The 18,376-nt window shown below is 45.5% G+C and overlaps 1 long non-coding RNA gene across 1 annotated transcript in view; it reads left to right on the top strand.

Moving 5' to 3' along the window:
* The window catches only part of LOC119402269 (uncharacterized), a 28,813-nt gene extending 10,846 nt beyond the window's left edge, over positions 1-17,967 (top strand). The window contains exons 2-3 of the long non-coding RNA XR_005185700.2: positions 14,127-14,235; positions 17,504-17,967. This is a non-coding gene — a long non-coding RNA (uncharacterized LOC119402269). The remainder of the gene's footprint in view (positions 1-14,126; positions 14,236-17,503) is intronic.
* Positions 17,968-18,376: the final 409 nt, after the last annotated feature.

The raw sequence follows: 18,376 nt of genomic DNA, 5'->3' as shown, positions 1-18,376 counted from the left end.
ACATTGGTCAAACTGAGACTGCGTTCAGGATGAGAATCAATAATCACAGAGCACACGTAAAGGCTCTACCGCACCTTCCTCTATCTAAACATGTTAATAACCTTGGCCACCCCTTCCATACATTTTCCGCGGCGGTACTTCAATTCAATTTCAAAACCCATTACGACCGGGAGGCTCCTGAATCATACCTGATCCACAAATTTAACAGTGTCTCTGGTGGCATAAATGAAAGCATAGGCCGACTATCATGCTTGACCTGCAACGAACCCGAAAAATTTGATTCCGCCGGCAACTAGGTGACCGATTCCCAAGAAACTCTTGTACTCGGGATGCAGAATTTGAAGCATCCGTTTACCCTGATGTGCATGCATGTACACATGTGATTACACACGTCGCGCATTGTGCTATTCGAGCCTGGACCCATTTCTTGATAAATACATATGTCATTAAGTTTGGTGCTGTGATTACGGGTATTACGTGCGTGCTCGTTCCCCCCTTCCTGCAAGTACGAATGCGGTACCCTTTTTTTTTCTTTTTTTTTACGCTTGAACATCAGTTGTTGGTTCATATGAGTACGTATGTGCATGTGTATGTATATCCGTATGTATCTATATGTGTGTGTGCCTGTACGGATATGTATATGTATATGTATATGTTTATCATGTCTCTTGATTGAAAGAAATATGTCATGTGCCCACACATTGCGCCTAACAGCAGCTGTCCTCAATTTTGTTCACCGGCGAGTCGTATTCTTCTTTTTGAGGGAGGGCTATGGTCATTGCCGCGAGCACCTGCAAGATGCCCGGGGAGATCGGTCGACTTCAAGAGCCATACCAAACCCCCTTCTCTAAAAGGCGCATGGGTAGGCAAATACTTAACTGCTTTTGACGCGCTTTTTGAAGGTAGCACTCTCAACAAGGAAACGCGTGCTGCACGTTTACATCCGGCGTCTGTGAGCGTATTCTCCTTTCGTCCCGTAGTTGATGGGTCTCCCCATTTAGCGTGGTAAGTGCGGTCGCATCTTTGTCATTTTTTTCTTTTTTTTCCCCTCCGCCTCTCGTTCCGAACCACACATGTAGGTTCGTTTCGCTGTTTGTTATTTATTTTGTGTATGTCACCTTGTATGCGTGTCGCCCTCTCCCTGGGATTTGTTTGCTGTTGTTGTTGTTCTGGCCCCTCCCATGTCATGGTCCAACGAATCACGATGATGTGTCTACATCTATGTATATTGACAAAATCTGTACTTAAACCCGTACGCCATGTACGAATGCATTCTTTGATAAAGGCCGGTCCCCGGCCGAAAGCTCAGAATAAATGTTATGTTTTTCACTGTGACTAGTTTTCTTTTATATAATTAAACCAATAGCCAGGAATATTCTTTCGAAACCTTAGATATATATATATATATATATATATATATGTGTGTGTGTGTGTGTGTATGTGTATATATATATATATATATATATATATATATCAATGTACACCCGAGCTTTAGTGGTGTATCTTTGCTGGCACGGAAAATACACAACCTCCTTTTACAAGTGCAGGGACCCACTGTGGGAAATTGGCGGGACTGCACAGTACCCGCGGAATGTACTGATCAGCCAGTTATTGCTAGCTACGCACAGGCAGCTTGCCAGCGATCCCCGGGCAACGACACCGAAGCCTACCGGTCGACTGGCGCAAGGCCTAAGATCCGAGCAGGGACTGCAGCAGCACCCCCCGCAAAGTCGCCTACGACACACTCCCTTGGGGCACAATCGGATCCCATCAAGTCAACTCTCGGCAACCTATCGGCAACACATAGCAATGCGGAACACCACCCGAAGGCAACAGCTCGACTCCCAGCAGTGCCTGCTTCCCATCACCGCAATGAACGAAACAGTGAAGCCTCTCCAGGATCTCAACCACTGGCCGAGGAACCAACGTCCAAATACTGGTGCACGCCAGACGACACTACCGAGCTGAATGCTACCGCCTGTCCACAGGCTACATAACACCTGGAAACCACCCCATCGGTGCAGGGACCCAGGACCAATGACTGCACCTCATCGACGCAGGGACCGAAGACTGACGCCTGCACAACTCCAATTACCTACTAACCGGTATGATCTCCGGAGGCATTGTGGCTCTGCTCGTCGTGTTCCCGCGGATTGAGATAATGGCCATGCGATCCACCCGATGCCCTCTCCCTCAGACTGTACAGCGACCTTTTGACATGAGAATTCGTTAAGCTTTCTCAAAATTAGAAAATTGATAGATAAGCTCGTACGCCATGAGCTTCATGTCAAGACGCTCAAAACATATATAGAAGCTGGTGTTCCACCTAGAAGCTTGCGCTTATCGCTGACTCCAGCTATGCATGATCTATCCCCGACTGAAATCATAACATGGAAAAACATTCTGAAGTCGGCCTCACTGGATCTAACCAAATTATTAGCTGAACATTGTGAGAAAACGCTGCTGTCGCTGAGGGTCGAGGAACGTTGGGCTAGGGATATGGGTACCCTCTCTGTATCACAGGTCACTGAACTTGTTATTTTCAAAAGAAATCCAACTGATAATATAGTTGCTATGAAATCTAGAAAACTAACTCGCCATGGCATTACATCATACAGGGCATCAACTCACACAGACACACCACCTGTACCAGCATTAGGCTGCCACAATAAAGAACCAAATTCAACAAGCTTGCGCAGACATCAGAAAGATGATAATAATGTGGGCGAAAACATCATCAACTTATCCGACACCAAGCTCACCACGGATGAGCGCTCAGTATTGTCTCGCGGACTTACATTCTGCCCAAATAATGGAAGATACGCAGAATTTGCGCTATTGAGGGATCTTGACAATCTTGCATGAAATTTACGCTTGGCAGAATTCTTGTCCAACCAATCGCAGAAAAGAAAATCAGCAGTCCATGATGCCACAGGGAGACAGTGGACTCCGGATGCCCAGAGAGACAAACACTTATATATATATATATTGAAGCGGTACAAAGGGATATTATAGAATCTTATAAGGCTAGTGAACCCGGCACCTCTAACTTATCTAGAAAGGAGCAAGAATCATTTTTAGCGCTAAGCAGCCGTGAGGACATTGTTATAAAGCCAGCTGATAAGGGCGGTGGAATAGTCGTTCTCAACAAAGAGGACTACATCAAAGAAGGCGTACGGCAATTGCAGGACAGGAAATTTTATAAACCCCTTGATTATAACCCAACAAGACAGCACAAAGAATTGATTACTGCGACCCTCCAGGACCTCGAAAAACAGGGTGCAATAGACATCAAGCTCTGCCAATCACTCATTCCTGCTCGCGCTACACCTGGATGTTTCTACATGCTACCAAAAATACACAAAAAAGGCAACCCTGGAAGACCCATAATATCAGGAACGGGGACACTTACTGAACCAATATTTAGCTACATTGATTTCTTGATCAGGGACCTTCCGCCTCGGCATCCATCGTAGTGCTTGACACAAACCACTTCTTGAGAGAAATTGAAAATCTTACAATAATGGAAGGTGCTTTTCTCGTCACATTAGATGTCACGTCGCTATACACAAACATACCACATGATGATGGCATTCAGGCTCTTGGAAAGTCCTACAGGGAAAATGCACCAGCCTCTTTTCCACACCCGATTGTCCTTGAAGCTCTAGCTAGGATAGTCCTCGAATTAAACAGCTTTGAATTCGACAACCAATATTTTCTTCAAATTAATGGAACGGCGATGGGAACAAGGATGGCGCCGAACTATGCCAATATATTTATGCACGAGATCGAATTGAGTTTTTTGTCAACATACCCATGAGCCCCGCCTTCTATAAGCGGTACCTGGACGACATCTTTCTCATTTGGACGGACACTGAAGAAGATCTAATTAAATTTATCGACGCATTGAAGAACGTTCATAAAAACATTTCTTTCATGCATACTTATTTTAGAACTGAAATCAACTTTCTTGATGATAACGTAAGGGTGGAAGGAGGTAAACTGATAACTAGTGTTTACAGGAAGCCTACAGACGTGCAACAATACCTCCACTTCAAGAGCTGTCATCCGCGGCATTGCAAAACCAGCATCCCATACTCCCAGGCACACTGATTTAGGAGAATATGCTCTGAAACAAAGGACTTCAAAGAGAACACGGACCGCCTGCGTAACGTCCTTATAAATCAGCATTATCCACCTCCAATCATCGACGACGTGATAGAAAAAAAAAATCCCGCCATCTCCCCGTAAAAGGAACCCTGGGTAGTATGTGAAGCAGCTATGAGTTGACTTAGATTTCTCTAAATGTTCTTCATCACTGTTTATGGTCCTTCTGTTCGAGGTTCCCCTGATGTTGCTACTCGTCATATATGACCTTAAGTTCAGGGGAACGTTTTCCCTTGAGTATAACGGCCTTGTGGTCCGTAAAGCATAAAGTTAATGGCTCTTGCTGCAAAGGTTGCAGCTTGAAGTTTGAGAATGCGAACGCACCCGTTTCACTTCGGCTTCGTGAGCCTGCCACTCTGGATCGGCTGGGGCACTGGCTACGTCGATGCGACGCCGGGGAGACAGGTCTCGTTCATAAGCTGCTTCGCATCTAAGGGTACCTTGCATGATTTATGCCATAGTGGGTACCTTGCATGAATGACGATTTATGGCGTAGTGGGTACCTTGCATGATTTATGGCGTAGTGGGCACCTTGCATGAATGACGATTCATGGCAATTGACAATTCACTGCATGATTTATGGCGTAGTGGGTACCCTGCATGGTTTATACTAGAGCATGCGCCGCAGTGGAGCGAGCGCCCTATTGCACGTCCATATGTCAGGCAAACATTCCTTTCTGCACACCATGCGCGAGCTCTCCGCTCGTGCGAAAACTCCGTTCTCTTCTTTCTTCCATACATCTAGTGGCACGCGGGGCACTGGTCATGCCGGGGGGACAGGCCTCAGTCATAAGCTGCTTCGCATTTCGTTCTCTTCTTTCTTCCATACATCTAGTGGCATGCGGGGCACTGGTCATGCCGGGGGCCTCGGTCATAAGCTGCTTCGCATCTAAAAGCAGCGAATCTGAACCGCTACCAAATCCTACACAATCAGAAGAAAGAAAGGAAAGAGGAACGGAACAACCTAATTATTACATTCACTAGTAACGCGCCGAATGATAACAAAATTCTAAAAAAGCGTTTCGGTACCATTGAACAAAGCGACCGCCTTAAAAAGCTCTTCACTGTTCCGCCGCAGGTGGTATACATGCGCGTGAGAAATGTTAGGGACTACGTCGTATACTCTAAAACAAACAGAACAGGACAAGTTGATTGTCATCCCTGTGGGAAAAGTAGATGTCAGGTGTGCAAGCACATGCAAACAGCCTCGATAGCTGAGAGTACGCATAGTAATTTTACACACACCATACATTGTGACCTTAATTGCGACTCCCCAAACGTTGTCTACGTATTGGAATGTGGAATCTGCGCTAAACAATACGTTGGACAAACTGATACACCTTTTACGAATCAGATTCAACAACCACCGCGCGCATGTGAACACACTACCGAACCTTCCCCTTTCCAAACATATCAAGTCAGAAAGTCACAGTTTCGATTCCATTAAAGTAACACTACCCTAAGGAACTTTCCGCTCTCAGAGAGAACGTGAACAGCCATGATGCGTACTTAATACACAAATTCAACACCATTGAACATGGAATAAATGAGCATCGGGGTACTTTTCCTGTTTTACGTGCCTTAATGTGCAAATAGTACTCTAAATGACACTAACATCAACCCAGCAAAATACGCAGCAAAGATGCATGTGCGAGCCAGTGCCTTCGGTGATCGTACCTGTAGTGTTTTTCACCCTTTCATGTGTGCCGCCTTTTACCTTCCCCAGCTTTGTATTGTGCAGCTCTCGGAGAGAGCAGCACTCGATCACTCTAAGCGGAAGCCCCGCCCTCCCACTTCCTTCCTTTCTTGCTCCTGGCTCTGACCGAAACGTCGACGTAATAAATGAAGTTTTCTTGAAGTGCCACCTCTCATATATATATGTGTGGAATTTGACTTAGGAGTGTTCGCGGAGGCCCACTTTTAATGAAATTTTTAAATATGAAAAATTAACAAAAAATAGGACCTCCTTTATAATGCTCACATGCGCCTAAAAAGGTGTGTTTTATAACGTAGACTAATAATCTCTAGTGATTATCGCTTTTTTAAAAAAAATTCTATGGGTCATGCTCACGGCACCTGCTCGTCACACGGTGCAACAAATGATGCGTAAGTGATCCACCGCATAATGACCACTTACGCACGGCTATGTAAAGAAAAAAGTCAAGAGTTTCGCCGCAACGGCGAAGCAATGAATGCGACAGCAACAAATTGGAATGTAACGCGAAGAACGGAAAGCAGCTCTAAATTGCCAGCACGTCGCTTGAGCCCAAATGGCGCACGAAAAGAACGCACACAGGACGAGCGCAAACCATCATGCGTCACAGCTCGATACTTGAAGCGCACTGCTGAAACATAAAGCAGGACGCACGAAATGAACGAACACGTATACACAGGACGAGCGTGAACAAAACGTTGCAGTTGTTACTTATTTCTGTTTGAACAGCGCGCTCCTTTCGCAAACGCGGCCGCTGCAGCGAGCGAAGTGAACTTCGTACGCTCTGCGACTTCAGCATGGACATCGCAGGGAAAGCACAAGACATACAACCCCCCGCTCTGCCCCGCGCCCGCCCCCCTTCTTTCCTTGAGATAAGCGCACGAAGGCGACCACGCCCTGTAGGGCAAAGAGCATCGGCGTTCGCAGGAGCGGTAGCGGCTACCTTTAAAGCCAAGCGCGCTCCCCGCGCCATCTCGCTGGTAATGAAGAAACGCTTATAAGCGCCTGCCGTCTCTGAGTCCGGCCAGCGGTAAAGGGTGTGTATATACAGTCGATCCCGGATATATCGAACTCGAAGGGGACCGCGAAATAGTTCGATATATCGATAATTCGAAATACGAAATATGCGTATGTAAGGCTTTAATCAAAGCACTGCAGGCCTCGACACAGTTTTCTGAAATCGTAAAAAGCACGAACATGACGATTCGCTCACATATGCTAAAGAACAAGGCGAGAACTTCTTTTGCAAGTTAGCGCACTTTATTTCGCATGAAAAAAGTTCGTCAACTTGTCTTGCTTCTTGCGCGCCGTGAATTCATCAAGTCATCGTCAATATTATTGAAGCTTTCCAAATAAGTAAATTCAGCACCTTCCGCCACAACAGCGGTGATCGACGCTGAACGCTGATGCGAGCTTTGTAGCGCGGTAAAGGGTTTAGCGGTGGCAACGGCGGCTGGCATCTTCACACCGCACGGGTCCATTTCCGCAGCACCGGCAACGTCAGCTATGATCTCGGCATCGATGCAGTAAGAAACAGCTACGTCGTTATCTGCACCGATGAAGTCACTTGCCGTGCTCCCGTCCGATACGGCGCCCGGAAACGCTAAGTCGCAAAATTCACTGACGCACCGTACGCCGTAGTCGGCGGTCATGACGCGCCCGAAGTCGTCACCTGGCACCAAGGCCCGTAAGGAAACAGTGCGCGACGGTGCTTTAATTGACGTCGTTCCAAGCACCAGTCATCGTTTTTATCGCTACGAGCGGGACAATGTTTAGTTCGACTCCCGAATGACGATTTATCAAGAACAAAGCGCGAAGTACACATTCTGCTGAACGCTGCACGAAGAAACTCTGCACGAAGAAACATTTTTATCCACCGTCGACATGTTGGCGATACCGATGGCACTTGTGGCTTTGCAGACGGCAGCCGCTACTTTGGCGAGAAATGCGAAAAAAAGCGTAGCCTCTGAGATCGGCATTTTAAAACCGAAAACACTAAAAATACATCACGAGGTTGCGGATCTCGAAGGCCATGCTTTGCGGGCCCGCATGCCATCGTGCGCGAAGAGACAAGGAAGGGAATGCAAAGGTTACAACAAGGCTGCCAAGTCACTTCGAATTCTCATTTTGGTGCCCTCGGCAATCAGCCTCTTTGAAAAACACTAGCCCATGCGTTAAAACCTGTGGACCGTGCGTCAAATATACCGGTGAACTGACAAGCGCTGCGCAACGAACTAGAGCAACGCAATTTCGTCACCTGCGCGCGACGAGGGATTCGAACTTACAAGAACGCGGCCAAAAAATGATCAATAGTTGTTAGGAAAAATGCACTTTCTGGGCTTCGGCGCGGGGCAGCGTTCGATATAGCGGATGTTTCGCTGTGCGGGAGTTTGATATACATGCACACCAACCCCATACTTTTGCATGGGAAATTCAAGGGGATTTCTCAACTGTTCGATATATCCAATAATTCGATATATCCGAGTTCGATATATCCGGGATCGACTGTAACGCTCGCCGTTAGCTACGTGGACTATCTGCGTTTCGTGGCGTAGTGGCTAGCGCCACGCGCTGCCGAACGAGAGGTCCCTGGTTCGATTCTGCGCTTCGGAAGCATTTTTCTGAATTAATTTTCTTTGGGGCTTTTATATATATATATATATATATATACACGTACTAATACATATACGGTGCATGACGGCGGCGACTGGGAAGGACAAAAACCAGCCGAGACGGTCCATATAATTGCTGTCGCAATAATATACATAATAAACTATTTTCATTACGGCATATTGCTGGTCATTGGTTTTTCGCTAGTGGTCTAAAATTTTCGGTGTGCCATAAAATCACCTCCTTGTTACGCGACATCACAAGTCTGCGAAAACTCACTGCGTTAAAATGAAGTATGCACACTAAACAACGCGTTACTACGCAGAAACTTTTTTTTGGAATCGCCAGGCAGTGTCATTCTGAACGCAATTAAAGAAGGCTGCCCGCTTATCACATTGGCAGCGGATATTTATAGGAGCTGGCGAGGTGGATGCATATAATAGATACTTTCAGTTGTATTATAACAATGTCGAGCTGTTTTTGCATGTATACAACTCTCTGTGAACTCCTCCTTGTTGAGAGAGAGGTAGACAGAGAAATAAACACTTTTAGGAACAGACACAATCTTTTGCAGGTTGGCAGTTTTCTTAGTCCAGAACACTGTGGACCTTCACAATATCCCTGCTCAGGTAAATCAAGTTAGGGGGCAAACTTGAAGGCTGGGCTTCTCAATGTGCTCGTGTCCACTGCCTTATTTATAAGCCGCTGCGATCGCTGCAGGCTACCATATAATCAAGGTGAAGCAGCTTAATCGGAGACTAAAGCGGGAACCTTTTTTAGCTGTCCTGGTTCGGCACAACTAAAGTACTCGACACTTCTGCACACTCATGAACTCCCAGCAGCTTGGATATGGAGCAGCGGTGGTCCTATTAGTTTTCAAAGAAAGAAACTAAATTTCCTGTAAGAAGAAGAGCATTTGATCGAGCTATAAAACATTTACTGGTTCTCACTCGTAGTTGCCTTGCCGATTAAGTAAATTTCAGGCCAGGCAGAACAAAATGAAATCTTGACAGATTGCTCTAATGTTATAGAGCCCCCGCTGAACAGTGGCCTTCTCTGCAATGCTCGAGCGCAAAGCGCAAGAACGTCACATAGGTAGCCTGCACCGCAGAGAGCCTGCAGTGCATGGTCATCAGTCGTGGGCACGTTACCAGTGAAAAGTAACAGTGTTACAGTTACAGTTACAGAGTTTCCAAAAGTAACCTGTTACAGTTACAGTTACTCTGAAAAAGTAACGTCGTTACTTTTCTGTTACTGTATAAAATATGTAATAGATCACAAACCAAAAACCAAATGATAGGATTTATTTAATGAAAAAGTATGATGGCATGCGCGGGTAGTCAAAATTGCGCGTTGTAAAACCATAGACGAAGGAAACCAAAAAGATGGCCCAACACCAGCCTTCTTTGTGTAAGCTTCATTTTGTTGCATCAATTTATTTGTTCATGCACTGCTGGTGAAAATGGACTTTATTTGCAAATAATAAACGTCCTTGGACACCAGAAGTGGAAAGCATAGTTGATGCACTGGAACGACAGCATTATCCTAGGACGTTTATAGTGATACCCAGAAGCGCATGCGAAAAAGAGCGGGGAGTGCGTCACGAGTCAAGACAACGCCCATTGTGTCTATTGCCTACGTTCAAGGTGTATCAGACCCTGGTCAGGAGGCTCTGCGTCCGCTGAGCGCAAGCTCTCCTTAAAACAAGTGTTCGTGAAAATTACAAGCGCGATGTGGGGATTGCGATGCGACTTAAAGGGGCCCTCCAACACCTTTCTTAGTTATATTGGAATAGTCTCATTATTGACGTATGACTCTTCACGAGTCATATGCCACAAAAATTTTTCGAATCCGTCAAGTCTAAGTGGTGTTACCAAATTATAGAGATCACGTTCCGCAGCTTTCTCCCTCAACTCAACGCCGCGAGCGCGTGGAAAGCTAGGCAGCGAGTCGACGGAGGGAGCGCAGAGGAGCGAGGCTCCGCCCAAGAGCGCCGGCGGAGTTTTTTTCTTCATTTTTTTCTCTCTGACGTCTGGGCACAACCACGTGGTCTGTGCCGCCACTTCCGGTCGGCTTGCGTCGTTCTCGTCGAGCGGAGTCGATCGCACTGTGTATCGCGCGTGCTTGAAAACTGCGCGTCGGTTTGGTAATGTTGGGTGTGCACCTTGAACGCCGTAGTGTTTTCATCGCTCTGCCAACCATGGAAGCAAACCTGCGCGCTCGTTTGGAGCGAATGACAGCTGAGGTCGGTTTTGGCCCATACTCCGATACACCGCCTCGTAAGACGGCACTGGCAGACGAGCCCGAAGCGCCGCCATTACCGGACGCCAGCATTGTTATCGGAGACACGCTGCACCCCTGCCTCGGTCGCTCGTGAGAACGTGCCGACGATGCAGTTCTCAGCTGACGAGGCAACACTCGAACGGCTGCCACTCTCAACGGCAACCGGCGATGGTCAGAAGCACAGAAATATTCACGTTTTCGGCACTGCGCATGGCGAAGAAAACGGAACCACGCAACTACGAGCAGACGAGCTGTCGGTGAGACCGGAAGTGCTAATATTAATGTTTGTTCGGTGTTTTTAATGCGATAACATAATATAAACATAGTTATTATCTACTTATTGAACTCAAAATTAACAACGAAAGTAATAATGAGGGTGTTATCGTGATTATAACATCAGCCAATGGTGGAACTGCCGACAATCGCGTCATATTTTGCGGACTAATATATCATTTGTCGAGAGAAGAGGGAGCGATTTTCAGCTGACTTTGAGAATTTATTGTAAATTCCAGGCCGTGCGCATCGCTATATTTGGCTCGCGTGTTCTCGGGAGCCTCGACTACCGATCGGCAGCGCTTTTTGAGCATGCTCGAAAAGTGTTGCAGGGCCCCTTTAACATCGGCTAAACGGGCAGGAAAGAATCGACAAACGGGATATTGCTAAAGCAACTGATGCAACGCGTTCTAAAACGGGGCTTGTTGGACACTGCTGGACAAGTGGACATAGCTTTGACCTAAACAGTGCGATGACGCTGGCTCGCGAATGAAGTTGAGTGGCGAGAAAAGACTCCAAAGATGTCTTAAAAATGATTCGCTAGTTCACGGTATTTCTGACTCTCAACCGTTTTGCGCTCTGCTGCTTTCTAGCCGCCTATCAAACACGATTAGCTTGGAGCTTCGGACCAAGGAGACTAAACTAGGCGTCCTAATGATTCACCGGTACACCAAGAGCAGAGCTAGCAGCTCAAGTGACCAAAAGGATATATATGTCGAAAAAAAAAACGGACCTGAACTTAGCAACCTCCCCTCCCAAACTGCGAGGGGAGCGGTGCTGTGGAAAGGTGAAAGGTGGAGAGGATATGGGAAAGTAACTGTAACGCTATTTCCCGTTACAGTTACTGCGTAAAAAAGTAACAGTGTTACAGTTACAAGTTCCTCTAACTTAAAAGTAACTAGTTACAGTTACAAGTTACTGAAAAAGTAACTAGTTACCGGTAACGTGTTACTAGTAACTAGTTACTGCCCAAGACTGATGGTCATGAGACATGGAGGACAGTCGTCGCAGCAGAATCGTAGGAGAAATTTTGTTATATAATTACGTGACTACTGCCTTCAAGTAACACTTTGCCTCACTTGTTACCTTCCGAGTCTGCAGCCGACAAATGACCGCTGTCGAAAGTGGGGAGGGGCTCCGCCCCCCTAACTTTTCTCAGTGGGGGGCTAGAGGCCCCCTTGCCCCCCCCAGCAGATACGCCTATGTCAGCATTGCCTTGCCGCGCTCGCTTTTGAGATGTCGCTCGCTCATCAACATCTGAATCTTAACTCATAAGTAACGCCTCGTATGACGGGCTGACATTTGCTGAATCAGATTTTGATTCGCCAGTCAAGTGGCGATTTGGAAGAATCGCCGCTAGGCTCACTTTTGCAGCCAAGAAACTGGCGCGCACTTCCATAGCGCAAGCAAACTGGGTGGGTGAGCGCACTGAAGAAAATTATGTAGTTGTGAGTGTGTCTGGAAAGCAAGAACAAGTCCGAAACCTACAATAATCACTCGTCTTATCACCAACGAAGGGGAAGCGGTTTTTGTGAGTCCCCGAAACAGGAAACGCAACCATAGCGGCATCGTTTGTACCAGTCAGCGCCTGCATGAAAACAGGTGTAATCGCATATCGAGGAGCAATAAATGAGATAGCAACAAATCTGTCACCTTTTGAAAGATTCTAAACCAGAAAGCCATCTGTTTTGCGGGCACAATAAGTGGGAACTGGCCAAAGGATGAAATTGAAACTAGCCAGTGAACCACTGTAGTAGAGCATAAAAAAAATAACGGAGAGGCATCGGTGCTAGAAAAAAGATTATACGTATTCCCACAGTGTCGCAGCACATGCCAAGCAAGAGAAATGATAGAAAAAGGCGCACGTTCTAAACATACAGGCATGACGTACATGCATAGGTCGGCAAACTCACTCATGAGTCGACTCACTCAGACTCACTCAGACTCATATCAAGACGTGAGTGTGAGTCTGAGTGAGTCCGGGTGAGTAAAGATTTTTTGAGTCTGAGTCCGAGTGAGTTCGGTTGGGAAATATTTTGGTGAGTCTGAGTCCGATTGAGTCCGGTTGAGGAAAATTTTGGTGAGTCTGAGTCCGATTGAGTCCGGTTGAGGAAAGTTTTGGTGAGTCTGAGTCCGAGTGAGCCCTAAGGGCAAAATATATTGCATGAGTGAGTCTGAGTGAGCTCCACAATTTTTGCCGACCTATGGTCCTATCTACTCAATTTTAGCAGTAGTATCAGCCCTATGTCAGCTGACGTGTATACTCCCGCATACTTCTACGCGCTACCGTTCATACGTCAGCCCAATATTTATTGATCAGAGGCGTGATTTGAGGAGGGAGAGGGGAGGAGGTGCCTTGACCTCCCCTCGCAAACTTTTTCACGGGAAGTTACTGATAAAACTATCTCGTGTGAGTCATGACTTCCAATGAAAAGGTCCTTACTGAACTGCAAACTCAGATAACTCGTATTTGAAGGTACGAGATCAAAAGGTGCTAAGTAGCGCACCGATTATGCGAGATAATGGCGTTAAAGAGCATTGACATTACGGTAGAAAAAGGATAATTTAATGCTAACGGACTCACGAGTCGACTCACTCAGACTCACATCGAGCCGTGAGTCTGAGTCTGAGTGAGTTCGAGTGAATAAAATATTGGTGAATCTGAGTCCGAGTGAGTCCGGTTGAGAAAAATTATAGTGAGTCTGAGTCCGAGTGAGTCCGGATGAGGAAAAGTTTGGTGAGTCTGAGTCCGAGTGAGCCCTAAGGGCAAAATATATTGCATGAGTGAGTCTGAGTGAGCTCCACAATTTTTGCCGACCTATGCGTACATGTACGTCTTTGACTCTCTTGTGGCTGTTCAGGATGATGTCCATGTATGTCTGACCCTCAGAGAGTTAAGAGATTTCCATTTACTGAGAATCTACTGTATTGTATTGCACATACTTCTTCAGAATTATTTGTCATGTTTTTAAATGCTGTATAAAGCTATAATGTTCCTTTTCAAGAAAGTTGTGCAATGATTTTAATAAATTGCACGTTCCCCAGCATGTAATTTTTAGCGGATGACATATCGTTTCAGAGGCCATTAGGGGCAACGATTCCTATGACACTGCGACATCTTACTCCATTCGCAAAGCAGCTGCTGCCTGGCTCAAGAACTGTCCTTCAAGGATAATGGCTGCCAAAAGGTGACCCTTGCACATTTTAAAATGCATGGCTTATTTGTGGAGGAATGAAAGAAAAAAAAACGGAGGAGGGTGGGGGGTAGCGTCACGTGACGGAGCAAAAGCCAAGAAAAATGTTAGCCCGTGTGATTGCATCACAGGTTTAATGTATTACACCTTTGCACTCAATGCGCTTTTAAAAAGACAACAGGTGTAATGTCAACATGCGACTGCCACATTTGCATGTGGTGTCGATAAGTGACGATGGGGACGGTGAGTGTGGTACGCACTGTTGTAAACAGCATCAAGTTGCAGAAGCGTACTGCCACATTTGCATGTGGTGTTGACAAGTGACAAAGGGGGTGGTGAGTTTAGTATGCGCTGCAGTAAACAACACCAAGTCACTGAAGTATACTGGGATATGGAAGTATAGAAGTACTAGTATGGAAGTAGCATTTGCAGAAATACTACACTGGCAGTTGGCAGAGGACCCGAACAAGCGTGCCTTGATTAAAATCTACCAGGAACCTAGAGTTCGCCAAGCACAGGGTCACATGTTTGGAAGCAAAAGGGATGTCTTCATGGAAAGTTGGCCTTCAAAGGATCGCTGCGCTCATGTCACACTCCCTGCTCTGGTTTCTTTGCTTCCTCAATGGACTTGGGTATAACTCGGCCATGAGTGTACTCCTAATTAGTGTAGTTAAACTCTCGTTAAAGTAATCAGTGAAGTGATTGCTTAAACACTGCTTAAATCTCCAGGTTTGAGGAAGATTTATGTAATGAACGGCCATCCACGTTTATGTAGTGGAGCATTGCAAGGAGTCCGTTTCAGTGCCTGCAGACATCAGTGTGTATGTGCAAAGTATGCAAGACAAATGTGTGAAAATGTGCAAGTGCATGTAAAATGTGCATAATATCAGATCTATGCAAATGTAGAAAAGAGTGTATGTGCATGCGTACATATGCAAGTGCTTCATAATAACACATGTCCATGAAGAAGTTGTCTTATGACTCACATCCACTTGCTTGTCCTCTGACGTAGGTACGTGGCGAATCTAGGTATGTCGACGGACTTCATAGACTGGGCATAACTTAAAATTCTATTGAAAGCCATAAGCAGCAGTCAGCATTTATCCATGCAAAGTGATAGGTGATTTCTGTCAACGTTGTTTCTGTTGCATGTGGCAGTTTAACATTCGGCTCACCTGTACAAAACAGTTTTGTCTACAGGTAGTGAAAAAATTTTTGTCACAATCGAAAATTGTAGCATATTTTTCTAGTGTTAGTTTTTTTTCTCCTTTTGTTGATACAAGCTTGTGAACCGATGGAAATTACACTTAATTTTCAGAGTAGTACTGATTAGTTCTGATGACTCTCCTCATAAAAATTGGATGGGAATTTCGTACTGAAAGTTGGCCTTCCAGCCTGGCTGCTAACTGAAATTAGCCCTTGCGAAATTTACAGAGCCAGCAAGAAGTTAAAGTATTCAGCTCAAAACAAAATTCACCTCAGCAATTTTAGTTAAGTTTACATTTATTGCCGCCGCATTTTTGTTATTTGCTGCACTAAACAACAAAAGCTTGCAGTGTTAATAAATTTGTTCGACAGTTCTCGATCACAGCTAGTCTTTTGTTTAAGTGCACCGCACAGAAAAACAATAAATGTCCACGAATTTTCATCTTTGTTTGTTAGACCTTAATGGTGACATATCACGAGAAATAGGAATAAATTATAATTCGTCCCCGGATCTTATGCGAGCTTCAGCCAGCAGCAAGGTGGGGGGGTGTCTGCTTTTACTTGGGAGGCAGATGTCATTAGGAAAAAATTCAGCGCAAAATGACACAAGGACGAGAAGGGAGGACGCAACACGTGCGCTAACTTTCAACAAAATGATTTATTTCAACCGACTTATTTTTAGCCCAGCTTGACAAAAAGCTACTTAGCTTGTCCTCTGACGTAGGTACGTGGCGAATCTAGGTATGTCGACGATTACCTGATCATTTTTAAACGCGATTGAGTTCCTTCTGAGCCTCCAACTGCAAACGTACTGAACTTGTTCCGACAGTGCCTAGACCCTTTGTCATTAACACATGAACTGCCTATTAATGATGGAAAGCTCTGCTTCCTTGACATCAAGTTCACGTTCCTTGATAACCGGACCTGCTGGCAGTATGATCCAAGGGGCAACAAGCAGTTTTTGCCGTTCAGCTCATCTCACGCCAAACTCGTTAAAAGAAGCATCGTTAGACACTGCCTAGACAACGCTATCAGCAAATCATGTGAACACTGTGTAAAGGACAGTCTCTGAAAGCAGTCCTCCCGCCGCTCAGAAGCTGGCTACCCCGTGCACGTCCAGGTGTCAGTTGCCGAGGCCTTGATTAAGAAGTACCGGCACGCTAATCAAGGTTGTCGTACCAACGCTGATGCCGTGCGAGACAAGATAGCTGTTGTGCCGTACATGCACAAAATCTCGCATAACATAAAACGGGGGGCGTCACGCGCAAATGTGCAGGTAGTTTTTTGGCCCGTGCAAGCTTAATTCTGTTTGCAGACTGAGTAGTCCAGCACTGCAAAACGCCTCTGCTTGCAAGATAAGACATAGGACGCAGTTCGTGGACTGCAAAGAGGCGGTGGTGTATCAGGTTCCCCCCTCTTGCGGAAAGCAGTATGTCGGACAGACGGGCTGCTGTCTGAATGACAGGTTATGAGAGCACTGCAACCTTGTAAAGAAGGGTAACGATGGCTGGCTCGCGATGCATTGCAGAGCCTGTGGGTGCGCCCCGGTTTTTTAGAACACCAAGGTGTTATTGACTAACCGTGATGAACTAACGAGACTAATGGTAGAAGCCGTCAAAATCGCAAAGTTGGGTAGCGATTGTGTAAGCACGCCGTCCCTGTCCCTGTCAGAAAAGGAATTGTATTTTTTGAACAGTTTTGTGGTTGGTGCGCATATCTTGTATAAATGGTTATGATAAGAAAATATCACTTCTCTGCACGTCTCCTGTTCAGATGAGAATGACAAAAATTACTTCTCTGCGCATGACATCTGGCTGTAGCGATTGAACATCACCACTGTATATATTCGTACTTCGGTTGAAATAAACCATTTTGTTGAAAGTTAGCGCACATGTTATGTCCTCCCTTCTCGTCCTTGTGTCATATTGCGCTCAATTTTTTCCTAATGTCTTACCAACAAGGCCGAATTTCTCCCCTTGTGCAGATGTCATGCTTGCGATGCTGGAAATGGTCTAGAAAACTTCCTAATTCTCCATTTTTTTTTCTTAACTTGCAGGAAGCTTGGTGAGGACGCTAACGACTCAAGCTCCTATGATTAGGCATATCCGAGGCCAGATTATACCATCCTGTGGCAAAGCGACAACTGTGTTATTGTTTCTCAGAGCTCTGACAGTGTTCGTTTGCATAAGTTTTGGTTTGCATCAGACTAGTCTGTTCATTAATTTTTACAGGGGCTCCTCAGCCTGTATAGAGGCAAGCGTGGAGCATTGCATTTGTATGAAGGATCGAGGCATCCTCGCAAATTGTGAGCTTTTGATGGTAGTTGTCTGACTTCAGTTATTGGCAATCACACGGCTGCCCCTTTGAAGTGGAATCCATAATTTGAAGATGTGCCGAATCCATGAAAAACATATTTTGTTACAACAGAATGACTGTAACCTTTGCATGTACATATATTTTGAGTGCCATTGTGTTGTATTTTCTTTCATGTATTGTATGCCACTCTGCTAAAACCCCGGTAGGGGTTGCAGCACCAATAAATAAAATAAATAAAATGAATATGTGTTCAAACTGATTTAAGCAGCATATACTGTTTGACTTCGTTGTTCCTCATAGAGCAGATATTTTCAACAAGAATTAAAGAGATGCACTAATGAGAAAAATGATTTTTTACGTATTAGTAGACTAAAATTTCACAATACCGAAAACACCACTGTTATTTCGAGAAAAAGCTCGGTAACTGAGAAAGCACGCAAAAAAAAAAAAATGTGGGTGGCGACACCAGCTTGAAATTCTCGCACCAAACACCGTGGTGTCATAGATTTTGACGACGTCTACTAGGTTGTACGTAGTTTCTAATTGGTAAAAATGAAGTACGTTGTCCTCAGAGGGGGCCATGACTCAACATACCAAGTTTCAGGAAGTTTCG

This window comes from Rhipicephalus sanguineus, chromosome 8, assembly GCF_013339695.2.
Source record: "Rhipicephalus sanguineus isolate Rsan-2018 chromosome 8, BIME_Rsan_1.4, whole genome shotgun sequence".
In the NCBI taxonomy this organism is placed as follows: domain Eukaryota; kingdom Metazoa; phylum Arthropoda; class Arachnida; order Ixodida; family Ixodidae; genus Rhipicephalus; species Rhipicephalus sanguineus.
Note: the sequence above shows the minus strand (reverse complement) of the source record. Positions and strands in the feature narration are given on the sequence as shown.